The 13,339-nt window shown below is 40.2% G+C and overlaps 1 long non-coding RNA gene and 1 other non-coding gene across 2 annotated transcripts in view; both read right to left on the bottom strand.

Moving 5' to 3' along the window:
• Positions 1-479: 479 nt before the first annotated feature.
• TRNAC-GCA (transfer RNA cysteine (anticodon GCA)) lies at positions 480-551 on the bottom strand. Its single transcript has one exon. It is a non-coding gene; the product is annotated as a tRNA-Cys (tRNA).
• Positions 552-5,512: 4,961 nt separating this feature from the next.
• LOC132657349 (uncharacterized) overlaps positions 5,513-13,339 on the bottom strand; it is a 67,588-nt gene continuing 59,761 nt past the window's right edge. Inside the window, exon 2 of the long non-coding RNA XR_009595357.1 lies at positions 5,513-8,341. This is a non-coding gene — a long non-coding RNA (uncharacterized LOC132657349). The remainder of the gene's footprint in view (positions 8,342-13,339) is intronic.

Below are 13,339 nucleotides of genomic sequence, written 5' to 3'. Positions count from 1 at the left end.
TCAAATAATACAAATAAAGTTATCAATGGTTCGTAGCTTATGAAAACAATGGAACAAACTCTTCCATTACTGAAGCCATTTCAACCATCTGTTCAAAAACCACAATTCCATACAAGGGCAGGTTTATAAAGGTAAAAAGCTGAAAGGAAGTTCTTGGCTGAAATTCTCAGTTTCCCAGTGTCTAAACCCTATGTGCTTGGATGGATGTTGATGTCCACAGGACCATCTCAGCAAGTAACCCTGAACAGCTGCCTGTTTCTTTTCAGGCTTAGAGAGTCTGGGAAGTGTTTCTGTAATGAACAGAAGTGGTACCCTTGAGAATAACTTACTAAATATAAAATAGAAAGTGAAAGTGAAGTTGCTCAGTCATGTCCAACTCTTTGCGACCCCATGGACTGTAGCCTACCAGGCTCCTCTGTCCATGGGATTTTCCAGGCAAGAGTACTGGAGTGGGTTGCCATTTCCTTCTCCAGGGGATCTTCCCAGCCCAGGGATCGAACCTGGGTCTCCCGCATTGCAGGCAGACGCTTTACCATCTGAGCCACCAGGGAAGATTATAAAATAGAAATCGTTATTAAAATAACTTTTTTTAGAAACTTGGTATTATAATCAACATTTTCATATACAGTATATTTGACCCAGCTGTTTATAAATCTTTTGATATGTATTTGGCATCTTAATCACAATATTAATTATGTTATTCATTCATCCAACAAATATTTATTTGTGCTTAGTGCCAGCCACCCTTTTCATCCCTGGGGATATGAAGATGAAAAGGGCCTGGGTCTTACATTCTCATGGTAGGGACTGTTATTGTATAAAATAAAGAAGCCGACAAATAAACTAACTGTAACAAAAAGCAGTAAGTGCTATGAAGGAAACAAATATGAGCTGAGATTGAGAAAAACCAAAGGAGACCTCTCCTAGGCAAGCAGCCAGGGGGGAACTCTCTAAAGAGGTGAAGCTTGAGCTGAGATCATCCCCAAGAAGACATGGAGCCAAGCTTGGAAGCATGGGAGGAAGGGCAAGCCTAGCAGAGGGAGCAGCCTTTAAGGGCTCTGAGTACAGATAAGACTTGGTTTATCTGAAGAACTGAACCGAGACAAGCTTGGCAGAAAGTCATGACGTAGAAGAAATGGAACAAGATGGAGCTGAAGAGAAGGGGGGGGGGGGCCTCTTCCACAAGGCCTTGTGGGCCAGACGGGAACTGGGATTTTTTTCATAGTATGAGGTCCTGTTCCAGAAGTTAAATAAACTCAAAAGTCAGTGAATTGCTTTACTTTAAGAATAAATACATGATAAGGTTTATCTAATGATAACTCAAAAGGCGAGCAGACTGTGTCACATAGCCAAATTCACCACCCCCCCCCAAAAAAAGAAAGAAATGATTGAGGTTACCAGTGATTATTGGGTTTTCCTCGTGGCTCAGACAGTAAAGAATCTGCCTGCAATACAGGACACCCAGTTTCAGTCTCTGGATTGGGAAGATGCCCTGGAGAAGGGAATGGCAACCCACTCCAGTATTCTTGCCTGGGAGATCCCATGGACAGAGGAGCCTGGTGGGCTACAGTCCACAGGGTTGCAAAGAATTGAACATGACTGAGTGATCAACACTATAAATTAACATCATGGTTTAAAAAGCTTCCGTTGTGGCTCAGATGGTAAAGAATCTATCTGCAATGCAGGAGACACAGGTTTGATCCTTGGGTTGGGAGGATGCCCCTGAAGAAGGGAATGGTTACCCACTCCGGTAGGCTTGCCTGGAGAATTCCATTAACAGAGGAGCCTGATGGGCTACAGTCCATGGGGTCGCAGAGAGTCAGAAATGACTGAGCAACTAATACTTACCAAGGGTGATTATATATCCCAGTTTGTTCATAAGAGTCCCAGTTTACAATTATACTCTCAGCATCCTTTTGGTGTAAGCATTTGCCTCAGACACTTCGGTTTTTAATCGTGTTTTTATTAAGTAGCTATGTTGAAACAAGCCAGAATGGATTGGGTGGACATTTGAATAGTATATGGGACGGCTGTGCAATGTTGTTTTCACTTTAACATATGGAAAATCTGAAAGAAACCAGCTGTCTCATTTTTCTTTTCCCAATTCTTTCCAGAAGCAAGATAGTTAATGCTTCCTTGCCACCATGGAGGGCCCTCACTGATAAAATGAGGTATACTCAGTCACAGTTGCTAGGGACAAAAGGTCTCAGGCCATGGTGAGTCAAATATTGCATGGTGTTGACCTTGCCAGCCACTTCGTGTGTCATCTTGCGACATTCTCTGTAATGCACAGTCACCAAGCATCATGTCGATGGACAACATGTAGAGTTATGGGTTAGGTAATTATGCCCAGGAAATAGATCACGAGCTGTCCTGCTGTAGAGCCGTGTAGTCTGAACCTATGGAGGCTTTGCCATTTATTGAATGATGTAAATGTACAACTGTTTATTTTATTGTTTGACAATGTTTTTTTTTTAATTTTTCAAGAAACCCACTCAAGAGCAATGACCTCAAGGATGTAAAAGTGTGAGTTTAATGAAAACTGAAGCACAGAACTTCCATCTTTCAAGGAAGTGAATTATGAGAGCAAAACTTGCACAAAATGTACACATTTACGACCCGTATCGGGACCCAAAGTGAAATCATTGACCACTGGAAAATAAGGCGCTACAAATCTAATAAAGCACCAGAGGCTGCTTCAAAAGTTAATTATTTAAAAAGACTAGGACTGAATACAAGAGTTAAGCAGGTGCAGCTTCAGAAGGTATATTTGTACAAGCCGTTTTGAAGCATGTCTTTTGATGGAGCTCTAATGACCTTTCAGAGAAGGCAATGGCAACCCACTCTAGTACTCTTGCCTGGAAAATCCCATGGATGGAGGAGCCTGGTGGGCTGCTGTCTATGGGGTCACACAGAGTCAGACACAACTGAAGCGACTTAGCAGCAGCAACAATGATCTTTTTCTATTTTAATTTTGTCCTTTTTAAATTCCAAGCTTCTTTATATACATGCATGTGTAAAGAGATAGCTGATAACATTTTGACTACATTAACATAAGCAAGAACTTGCCAAATTATTTAGTTCAGTTCAGTCGCTCAGTCATGTCTGACTCTTTGCCACCCCATGAACCACAGCACGCCAGGCCTCCCTGTCCATCACCAACTCCCAGAGTTCACTCAGACTCTTGTCCATTGAGTTGGTGATGCTATCCAATCATCTCATCCTGTCGTCCCCTTCTCCTCCTGCCTTCAATCTGTCCCAGCACCAGGGTATTTTCCAATGAGTCAGTTCTTCGCATCAGATGGCCAAAGTACTGCAGTTTCATCTTCAACATTAGTGCTTCCAAAGAACACTCAGTACTGATCTCCTTTAGCATGGACTGGTTGGATCTCCTTGCAGTCCAAGGGACTCTCAAGAGTCTTCTCCAAAACCACAGTTCAAAAGCATCAATTCTTCTGCACTCAGCTTTCTTCACAGTCCAACTCTCACATCCATACATGACCACTGAAAAACCATAGTCTTGACTAGATGGACCTTAGTTGGCAAAGTAATGTCTCTGCTTTTGAATATGCTGTTTAGGTTGTTCATAACTTTCCTTCTAAGGAGTAAATGTCTTTTAATTTCATGGCTGCAATCACCATCTGCAGTGATTTTGGAGCCCCCAAAAATAAAGTCTGACACTGTTTTCACTGCTTCCCCATCTATTTGCCATGAAGTAATGGGACCAGATGCCATGATCTTAGTTTTCTGAATGTTGAGCTTTAAGCCAACATTTTCACTCTCCTCTTTCACTTTCATCAAGAGACTCTTTAGTTCTTCACTTTCTGCCATAAGGGTGGTGTCATCTGCATATCTGAGGTTATTGATATTTCTTCCGGCAATCTTGATTCCAGCTTGTGCTTCACTCAGGCCAGCGGTTCTCATGATGTACTCTGCATAGAAGTTAAATAAGCAGGGTGACAATATACAGTCTTGGGGTACTCCTTTTCTTATTTGGAGCCAGTCTGTTGTTCCATGTCCAGTTCTAACTGTTGCTTCCTGACCTGCATACAGGTTTCTCAAAAGGCAGGTCAATTGGTCTGGTATTCCCATCTTTCAGAATTTTCCACAGTTTATTGTGATCCACACAGTCAAAGCCTTTGGCATAGTCAATAAAGCAGAAATAAATGTTTTCTGGAACTCTCTTGCTTTTTCGATGATCTAGCCAAACTATTAAATGATGCCAATTTTGTATCTGTGTCATCTGGTGTCACCAAAAAATCCCATTAGTTCTAGCAATAGTTAAAAACTTCCAAAATTTTTTTTCATGGAATCAAAGTAAAACTTTCAGGATTTTATTTTGTTTAAACCAAAATGCCTCAAATTATTTTGAGTGCTATTACTGTAAATTCAGTTACAAAGTGCAACACTAAGGATTAAATTACTAGTTTTTGCAGTCATTATATGTTCACAAATTTTGGTAGTGTTCAGAACTATGGGGGGAAAAAACAGTGCTATGGGACAAAAATGTACTGGAATTTATTTCTATACAGCTGACTCATAATTGTGTTCAAACAAGCTGTGATACTCTACCAATTGTAACAGAAACTGTGTTATCAAATTTTATGAATATTTTAATAAATATGAAGATAAAATAACTGAGCTACATAATTTTCATGGCAACACTGATGTTGAAGCAAGAAAATGCTTAGGTAAGGTGGTATATGGGAGAAGGCAATGGCACCCCACTCCAGTACTCTTGCCTGGAAAATCCCATGGGCAGAGGAGCCTGGTAGGCTGCAGTCCATGGGGTTGCAAAGAGTTGGACACGACTGAGCAACTTCACTTTCACTTTTCACTTTCATGCATTGGAGAAGGAAATGGCAACCCACTCCAGTGTTCTTGCCTGGAGAATCCCAGGGATGGGGGAGCCTGGTGGGCTGCTGTCTATGGGGTCGCACAGAGTTGGACATGACTGAAGCGACTTAGCAGCAGTAGCAGCAAGTGAAGTGAAATTGCTCTGTCGTGTCCGACTCTTTTCGACCCCATGGACTGTATGTAGCCTACCAGGTTCCATAGTCCATGGGATTTTCCAGACAAGAATACCGGAGTGGGTTGCCATTTCCTTCTCCAGGAGATCTTTCCAACCCAGGGATTGAACCAGGGTCTCCCTCATTGTAGGCTGACGCTTTACCATCTGAGCCACCATAAATTCACTTTTTTTGGTCCATTTAAATTAGTTAGATTTTAGAAACATTTGAGTCTTTCAAGAACAAATTTCTAACTCAACATAAGTGTCCTGTAATGACAATGAACATTTTCATAAATATATTATTTAAATTTTACAATGTTTTGTTTAAAATCAGTTGGAAGTGCTTATTCAAAGTATTCAATAAGAGGAGCTCCCCAAAACTTCAGCCTCTACATTTTAGCAAATTGCAATTATTGAAACTAAAGCAAACAAGAAGATACTGAAACTAAGCCACATAAAAGCAAGGGAGGAATTGAACAAAATAAACAATGAGAGTTTAAATGGTTTATGAGATTTAATTTTAAAATTTCATAATCATGCTTTCCATTATTTTGACTTACAAAGAACTTTTAGATAAATGTTTTATTTTTAATTGCCTAAATTTGCATTCTATACCACAATTGAATGAAATTGAAAGGCCTATATTTTTGTAATATGTATATTTGTTTAAATACTCAAAAGAATCATGACAGAGAATTTTTGATGATTTTTTCCTTTAAAAAATATTTGTTATACAAAGGCGCAAAATTGACAGTTAAAGAAGAAAAAAAGAAAGTAGCTATGAAAATATTTGGATTTAAGTGTTTATATATTTTAATGCAAAAAATAAAATAAAATTAGAATTGAAACTCTTTGACTTTGTTCTGAGCTTATCAGGTATTATGCAGAGTTTAAAATTTTTAACTTTTCAATTTATATTATAACCATGAAGAAAAAAGCTGCTAACAATTCAAATTAACTATAAAATGCAAATTTGAGGGTTTTAGGAAATCTTATGAAAAATTAAAAATGAAGGAACCTTATTGAAAAGAATATAGCCTTTAGGGAAAAAACACCTATAATGTATTATTAGAGACAGATTACACCTAAGAGAACTTTAAAATATGTTACTATGTACCTGTTGGAGATTACGAGTGAAATGACATAAAACAAGACACACACAAAAGACAGACGCACACTCCGGCCGGAGGAACAGAACTGGGCAAAAAACTAATTGCTGTTTATTATAAAAGCCCCCTAGCCAGAATTCCAGACTGCATGAATAAGCCTTTTCAGCACAGCGCAGGTACATACATGTTATCATATAGCAAAGGGGAGTGAAATCCCTGTCTACAGCAGTCTGCCCAAAGCCCTCATCTCCTTCTTATCTCAAGAAGGGAATGCTCCCTCATTTGCAAGGGACCATTAAACTCAAGGCTGTGTCCAGACTCTTTGGCAGAACGCCTCGTTTGCAAGGACGCTCAGCCCTAGCAGAGAGACCTGTTTGCAGGCACATCTCTGCTACCCTATTAACCCTTCAGTACCAAAAAAATTATTATGTTTTTCATGCTTAAGTAGCATAAATTTTTTAATCTTTAATACATATGAACATGTATGTTTACTTTTGAAAATAGTTTTTGAGTGTGTGACGTGAAAGTCTCTCAGTAATGTCTGACCCTTTGCAACCCCATGGACTATATAGTCCATGGAATTCTCCAGGCCAGAATACTGGAATGGGTAGCCTATCCCTTCTCCAGGGGATCTTCCCAACCCAGGGATTGAATCTAGGTCTCTCACATTGCAGGCAGATTCTTTACCAGCTGACCCATTACTACCTTATAAATTCAATAATTTGTCATTCAAAAATACTTTTAAAACTATATTATTTTAATTATTCTGATAATCTCTTTTATTCTTAAAAATGTCCTAGTCTGTATGATAAATTGTCAGATATCCTAGTTAGGATAGTGTCTCCTTGCAGGAATGATTCTAAGCTCAAGGACTGAAATTTCTGGATGTCAAAGCCAGCTGGGAGCCCCTCCAGGGACATCTGGCCTCAGGAGCACAAATACTCAGCTCCACTTGCTCTCTGGCCTTCTGCATTTAAAACATCGCCCTCCAAAAGCTTCCCCTGGTATGTGGCTCTATCACAAGAGGAGCCTGAGAAATCCTAACCAAACTTTGTTTCTCTCCAAGGCTGGCCTCTCAGTCTACAGAAGATATAGTCCACATGACCCCAAAGCCCCTCGTTAGTAAAGAGCAGATAGTGGGCAGGTCTGCCTTTCCTGGGTCCCGTCTCATGTGGAAAGTAAGGAGAGTGGGAGGAAGCATGCCAATGAAAAACAGGCAAGAGGGGACTTCCCTGACAGTCGTGGTTAATAATCCGAGTTTCCACCTAAGGGATGCAGGTTTGATCCCTCACTGGGGAACTAAGATACTGTGTGTCCTGTGGCACAGCAAAAATAAAATTTAAAAAAAATTAAGAAATGAAGGAATGAAGAAAGGGAAAAAGAAAGAAAAAGAAAATCAGGTAAGAATCCCACGGAAACCCTATTTTGAAAACATTAGCAGGGAGTTTGGGAAGGTCATATACACACTGCTATATTCAAAATGGATAACCAACAAGGACCTATTGTATAGCGCATGGAACTCTACTCAACGTGACTTGCCAGTCGGAATGGGACAGGGGTTTGGGGGAGAATGCATACATGTACATGTATGGCTGAGTCCCTTCGCTGTTCACCTGAAACGACCACAACACTGTTAATCCGCTGTGTGAGTGTATGTGTGACCCCAAGGACTGTAACCTGCCAGGCTCCTCTGTCTATGGAATTTTTCCAGGCAAGAATACTGGAGCAGGTCGCTATTTCCTTCTCCGGGGAATCTTCCCTATTCAGGAATCAAACCCGTGTCTCAGGAGATCTCCCGCATTTCCTGCATTGGCAGTCAGGTTCTTTACCAGCTGAGCCATGGGGGATATCCCAGTACAAAATAAAAAGTTCACAGTTTGAAAAAAGAAAAGAAAGTGTTTTGAAAGAAAGGCCAAATAAAAGGGGAAAACAAAGCAACTGTGGGATCTCGTTGCTGATCCTTGCTGAGAGTTTCTGAGCTGAGTTTGAAAGCAACTGAGAGTAAAGGGAACAGAATTTCTCTCATAAGCCGTAAGATTTACTCCACCAATCACACAGGACTCCACTGTTTTCTCAGCTACAAAAAGTCAGCAAGTCATCTTCACAGAGTGGAATGGTATGTTCTGCTCCACCCTGAAATAGCAGAGTTCAAGTTCTCAGCACTTTCCATTTCTCATGGTTTCTGTCTCCCAGAAAGTGGGAACTCTAGGCTAGATGATTCCTGTCAAGGGAAAAAAAAGAAAAGTTTAAGAAATACGCAAGAAAGTTAGAATTTATAAAAATAAATTCTATTTTGAAAGGAAAAAAATCAAATACACCCTTTGTCATGTTGCTTCTACAAAATTCTTCCAATTTCCTTTGGATGCAACTTCTGAAACACTCTTTTTGCAGTCACTCCATGATAATGGCTCAACCAACTTCTCAGTCTTTATGTTTTTCTAACTCTTAATCATGAACTTCCATTCTCATCCTCTGGTCTCCTCATCATCAAACACGCATGCCCTATCTGTTTTCTCCAACTGGAAATCCCTATTTCTGATGGCTTTAATTCTATCTAAAAACTACCATTCTTTCAAGTATCAACTCCAATCTTTCTTTCACCATAAAGTCTCCCTATCTACTCAGCTCACAGTGATTATTCATTTTTGCAAAACTACAGCACTTTTTAACAAGTCAGTTCTCCTCTGATCATCCTCGTTTCCTTACCTGCAAACGAGTGACCGCCCCTACTTCTTAGTGTGGTTTGTGGAGACTGAATAAGGTAATATACGCAGCTGTTTCTGGTTACAGTACATAATTATCAGTCAATGATTGCCACTGCATTAGGAAAGAGTGATATTATGGAAGGATAGATTGATATTGAGAAAAGAGTTTTAAGGTTCTGCCAGTATTGAGTTCCAACATCATTTAACTTCCTGAGTTTGTAAAATGGGAATAATAATTCCTATCTCATAGAGTTATGGTGAAGATCAATGAAAAGAATGTAGGTAAGGATCTTCTTGACTTATTGCCTCAGAGTTCACTCATTCATTCCCTAAACATGAATTAAGGGCTTAAGATACAACTGTGAACCAGACACAAACAGTCCCCTCCCGCATGACCTGGTAAGGGCTGTTCTATGATGGGGACAATCAGGATACCCAGGGAAAGGCACCTGATCCAGACCTGGGAGGTCAGGAAAACCAGGAGCCAAGGGGGGACAGGAAAGGCTATGGCAGTCAGACATCTCAGGTAGAGGCAAATTTTTATAATAACAATATTTAAGTTCTGAAAATTTAACAGTCATCTCTTGTGACCCTGTGCAAGTCAGCCCTGCATACTGCTGTTTTATGGGGGCGGGGAGGGGGGAAGGTCACCTTAGGTTGATAGAACATCACAGAAAATTTCCCAGAGAACATTAAGAATGAATTTTAATAAAGGGATATCGGTATTTACTATCAGGGTAAGACCTGCTGATGTTATCCTAAATAAACAGAAAAACCTATTTCTTACTGATCACAATTCAAATCTCAACACCAAGTAGTTATTTAAAGAGAAAAATAGGTGTTCTAATGCCTTATTCGGCTCAAACATCCTAACATTTAAGATTCTATGTTCCAGCTACAGTGTGTGCACCTTGGACAAGTTCCCTGGCCTCTCTCAGTCTCCATTTCTTCATCTATAAAATGGGGAGAGTGAATGACTTGTAGATGGTTATGAGGAAATAAAATACAATCAATGGTTTGTCAGAAACAACCCAGTTCAATCAGCAGATGAATGGATAGACACATTGAGGCTTGCTCTCACTAATACCTACCATTTAGCAACAGATAGGAATTAACTCTTAATACACACAATTTTTGGATCTCAAAACCATGACCTGAATTAAAGAAGACAGATTTTAAAAGTGTACATACTGTGCAAACCATTTGTATAAAATTCTATAAAATGCAAACTAATATGAGAACAGAAAACAGATCGGTAGTTGTGAGTGAGAGATGCAGAGAAGGGGTGAGAGTCGAGGACTACAAGGAACCCAAATAGACTGAGAAGTAATGGAAATGTCTGTTACCTTGATTGTGGTGATGGTTCCGTGGGTGTATACATGTGTCAAGACTTATCAAATTGTACACTTTAAATATATACAGCTTATTATTTGCCAATTATATCTCAATAAGCTTTTACAAGACAGGAGAGACCAAGGAGCAATGTTTTGCTCTGAATTCATAATGATCTTGTCATTCAAGAGGATGCTAATAGTTACAAATCAGTTTTGTTAGCAATCCTTTCCCATCACAAAGGAAATGAAGTTTTCTAACAGTTTGTACCCGATGGTGTCACACGAGATCAATTCTCATGACAAAAGATCATAAGGATCATATTTTAAACACTCAAGTACTTGCAAGCAGCTTGTAGTGTGCATTCGCTGTTTTAAATTCATGGCTAAAAATTCCCTTCTCATGACCCCACCCACCTTTCACAGGAGTTCACGAATTACTTGTGCTACCACCTGCTGTTTACCAAAGTTACAGACCTAGTTTCTGGGAAAGAAAAAACTAAAATCTTTTATATGACAAAAGTTAAATGACAAAATTGGCCAGAGTCAGTGTTTCTAAAGATCCAAGCTGCTCAATTATTTATATATTCAATGGCACCCCACTCCAGTACTCTTGCCTGGAAAATCCCATGGGTGGAGGAGCCTGATAGGCTGCAGTCCATAGGGTCGATAGGAGTCGTACACGACTGAGCGACTTCACTTTCACTTTTCACTTTCATGCATTGGAGAGGGAAATGGCAAACCACTCCAGTGTTCTTGCCTAGAGAATCCCAGGGACGGGGGAGCCTGGTGGGCTGCCGTCTATGGGGTCGCACAGAGTCGGACACGACTGAAGCGACTTAGCAGCAGCAGCAGCATACATATATTATAAATTATTTTATTTTTGAGGTAAAATTACTCACCTGATGTATGTGAATATGAAAAAGTACATGGCAAAAAGCCTAAGTGCTGCCCCCACCATTTCTTGCCATTCCTGGTCATTCCCTGTTGTGCTTCCAGATATAGAAAAAAACCTACATATATTTATATTCTTCCCTCTCCCTCTGTTAAAACCCAGCAATGTGAACTTCCTTGGTGGGACAGTGGATAAGAATCAGCCTGCCAATGCAGGGGACACAGGTTTGATCTCTAGTGCAGGAAGATTCCACATGTGGCAGAGCAGAGCAGCCCGTGGGCCACAGCTATTGAGCCGGTGCTCTAGAGCCTGAGGGCCACAGCTACTGAAGCCCACGTGCCTAGAGCCTGCACTCCACAAGAGAAGCCACTGCAACGAGAAGCCCACGGACCTGAACTAGAGAAAGTCTTTCAGCAGCAAGGAAGACCCAGCTCAGACAAAAATAAAATAAATAAATTAAAAAAAAATAAACCCCAGCAATTTGTGTTTTAACATGATATCCTGTGACTCATTGCACACAGAATTTTGAGAAGCTCTGACCTGACATAATCTTATCCTCTTGAGTTTTTCAGTTATCAAAAGTAAATATCTTTGTCCAAACTTCCTGAGTCAGGAATTATGAAGCCTTACAATTATACAGTGGAAGTGACAGATTCAACGCATTAGATCTGATAGACAGAGTCCCTGAAGAACTATGGTTGGAGGTCCGTGACACTGTAGAGGAGGCAGTGATGAAGACCATCCCCAAGAAAAAGAAATGCAAAATGGCAAAATGGTGGTCTCAGGAGGCCTTACAAATACCTGAGAAAAGAAGAGAAGCTAAGGCAAAGGAGTAAAGGAAAGATATACCCATCTGAATGCAGAGTTCCAAAGAATAGCAAGGAGAGATAAGAAAGCGTTCCTCAATGATCAATGCAAAGACATAGAGGAAAACAATAGAATGGGAAAAACTAGGGATCTCTTCAAGAAAATTAGAAATACCAAAGGAACATTTCATGCAAAGATAGGCACAATGAACAGAAATGGTATGGACCTAACAGAAGCAGAAGATATTAAGAAGAGGAGACAAGAATACACAGAAGAACTACACAAAAAATACCTTAATGACCCAGATAACCACAATGGTGTGACCATCACCTAGAGCCAGACATCCTGGAATGCAAAGTCAAGTGGGCCTTAGGAAGCATCACTATGAAAAAAGCTAGTGGAGGTGATGGAATTCCTGTTGAGCTATTTCAAATCTTAAAAGACGATGTTGTGAAGGTGCTGCACTCAATAGGCCAGCAAATTTGGAAAACTTAGCAGTGGCCACAGAACTGGAAAAGGTCAGTTTTCATTCCAATCCCAAAGAAAGGTAATGCCAAAGAATTTTCAAACTACTGCACAGTTGCACTCATTTCACACACTACCAAAGGAATGCTCAAAATTCTCCAAGCAACGCTCCAATCATACATGAACCAAGACCTTCCAGATGTTCAAGCTGGATTTAGAAAAGGTAGAGGAACCAGAGATCAAATTGCCAACGTCCATTGGATAATAGAAAAAGCAAGAGAATTCCAGAAAAACATCTCTTTCTGCTTTATTGACTACACCAAAGCCTTTGACTGTGTGGATCACAACAAACTGTGAAACATTCTGAAAGAGATGGGAATACCAGACCACCTAACCTGCCTCCTGAGAAACCTGTATGAAGGTCAAGAAGCAACAGTTAGAACCGGACATGGAACAACAGACCAGTTCCAAATTGGGAAAGGAATACGTCAAGGCTGTATATTGTCACCTGCTTATTTAACTTATATGCAGAGTACATCATGTGAAATGCCAGGCTAGATAAAGCACAAGCTGGAATCAAGATTGCCAGGAGAAATATCAATAACCCCAGACATGAAGATGACACCACCCTTATGGCAGAAAGTGAAGAAGAACTATAGAGCCTCTTGATGAAAGTGAAAGAGAGTGAAAAAGCTGGCTTAAAGTTCAACATTCAAAAAACAAAGACCATGGCATATGGTCCCATCATTTCATGGCAAATAGATGGGGAAACAATGGAAACAGTGTCAGACTTTATTTTTGGGGGCTCCAAAATCACTGCAGATGGTGACTGCAGCCATGAAATTAAAAGATGCTTCCTCCTTGAAAGAAAAGTTATGACCAACTTAGATAGCATATTCAAAAGCAGAGACATTACTTTGCCAACCAAGTTCTGTCTAGTCAAGGCTATGGTTTTTCCTATGGTCATGTATGGATGTGAGAGTTGGACTGTGAAGAAGGCTGAGTGCCGAAGAATT

The sequence above is a fragment of the Ovis aries genome, chromosome 1 (genome assembly GCF_016772045.2).
Source record: "Ovis aries strain OAR_USU_Benz2616 breed Rambouillet chromosome 1, ARS-UI_Ramb_v3.0, whole genome shotgun sequence".
Classification (NCBI taxonomy): Eukaryota; Metazoa; Chordata; class Mammalia; order Artiodactyla; family Bovidae; genus Ovis; species Ovis aries.
Note: the sequence above shows the minus strand (reverse complement) of the source record. Positions and strands in the feature narration are given on the sequence as shown.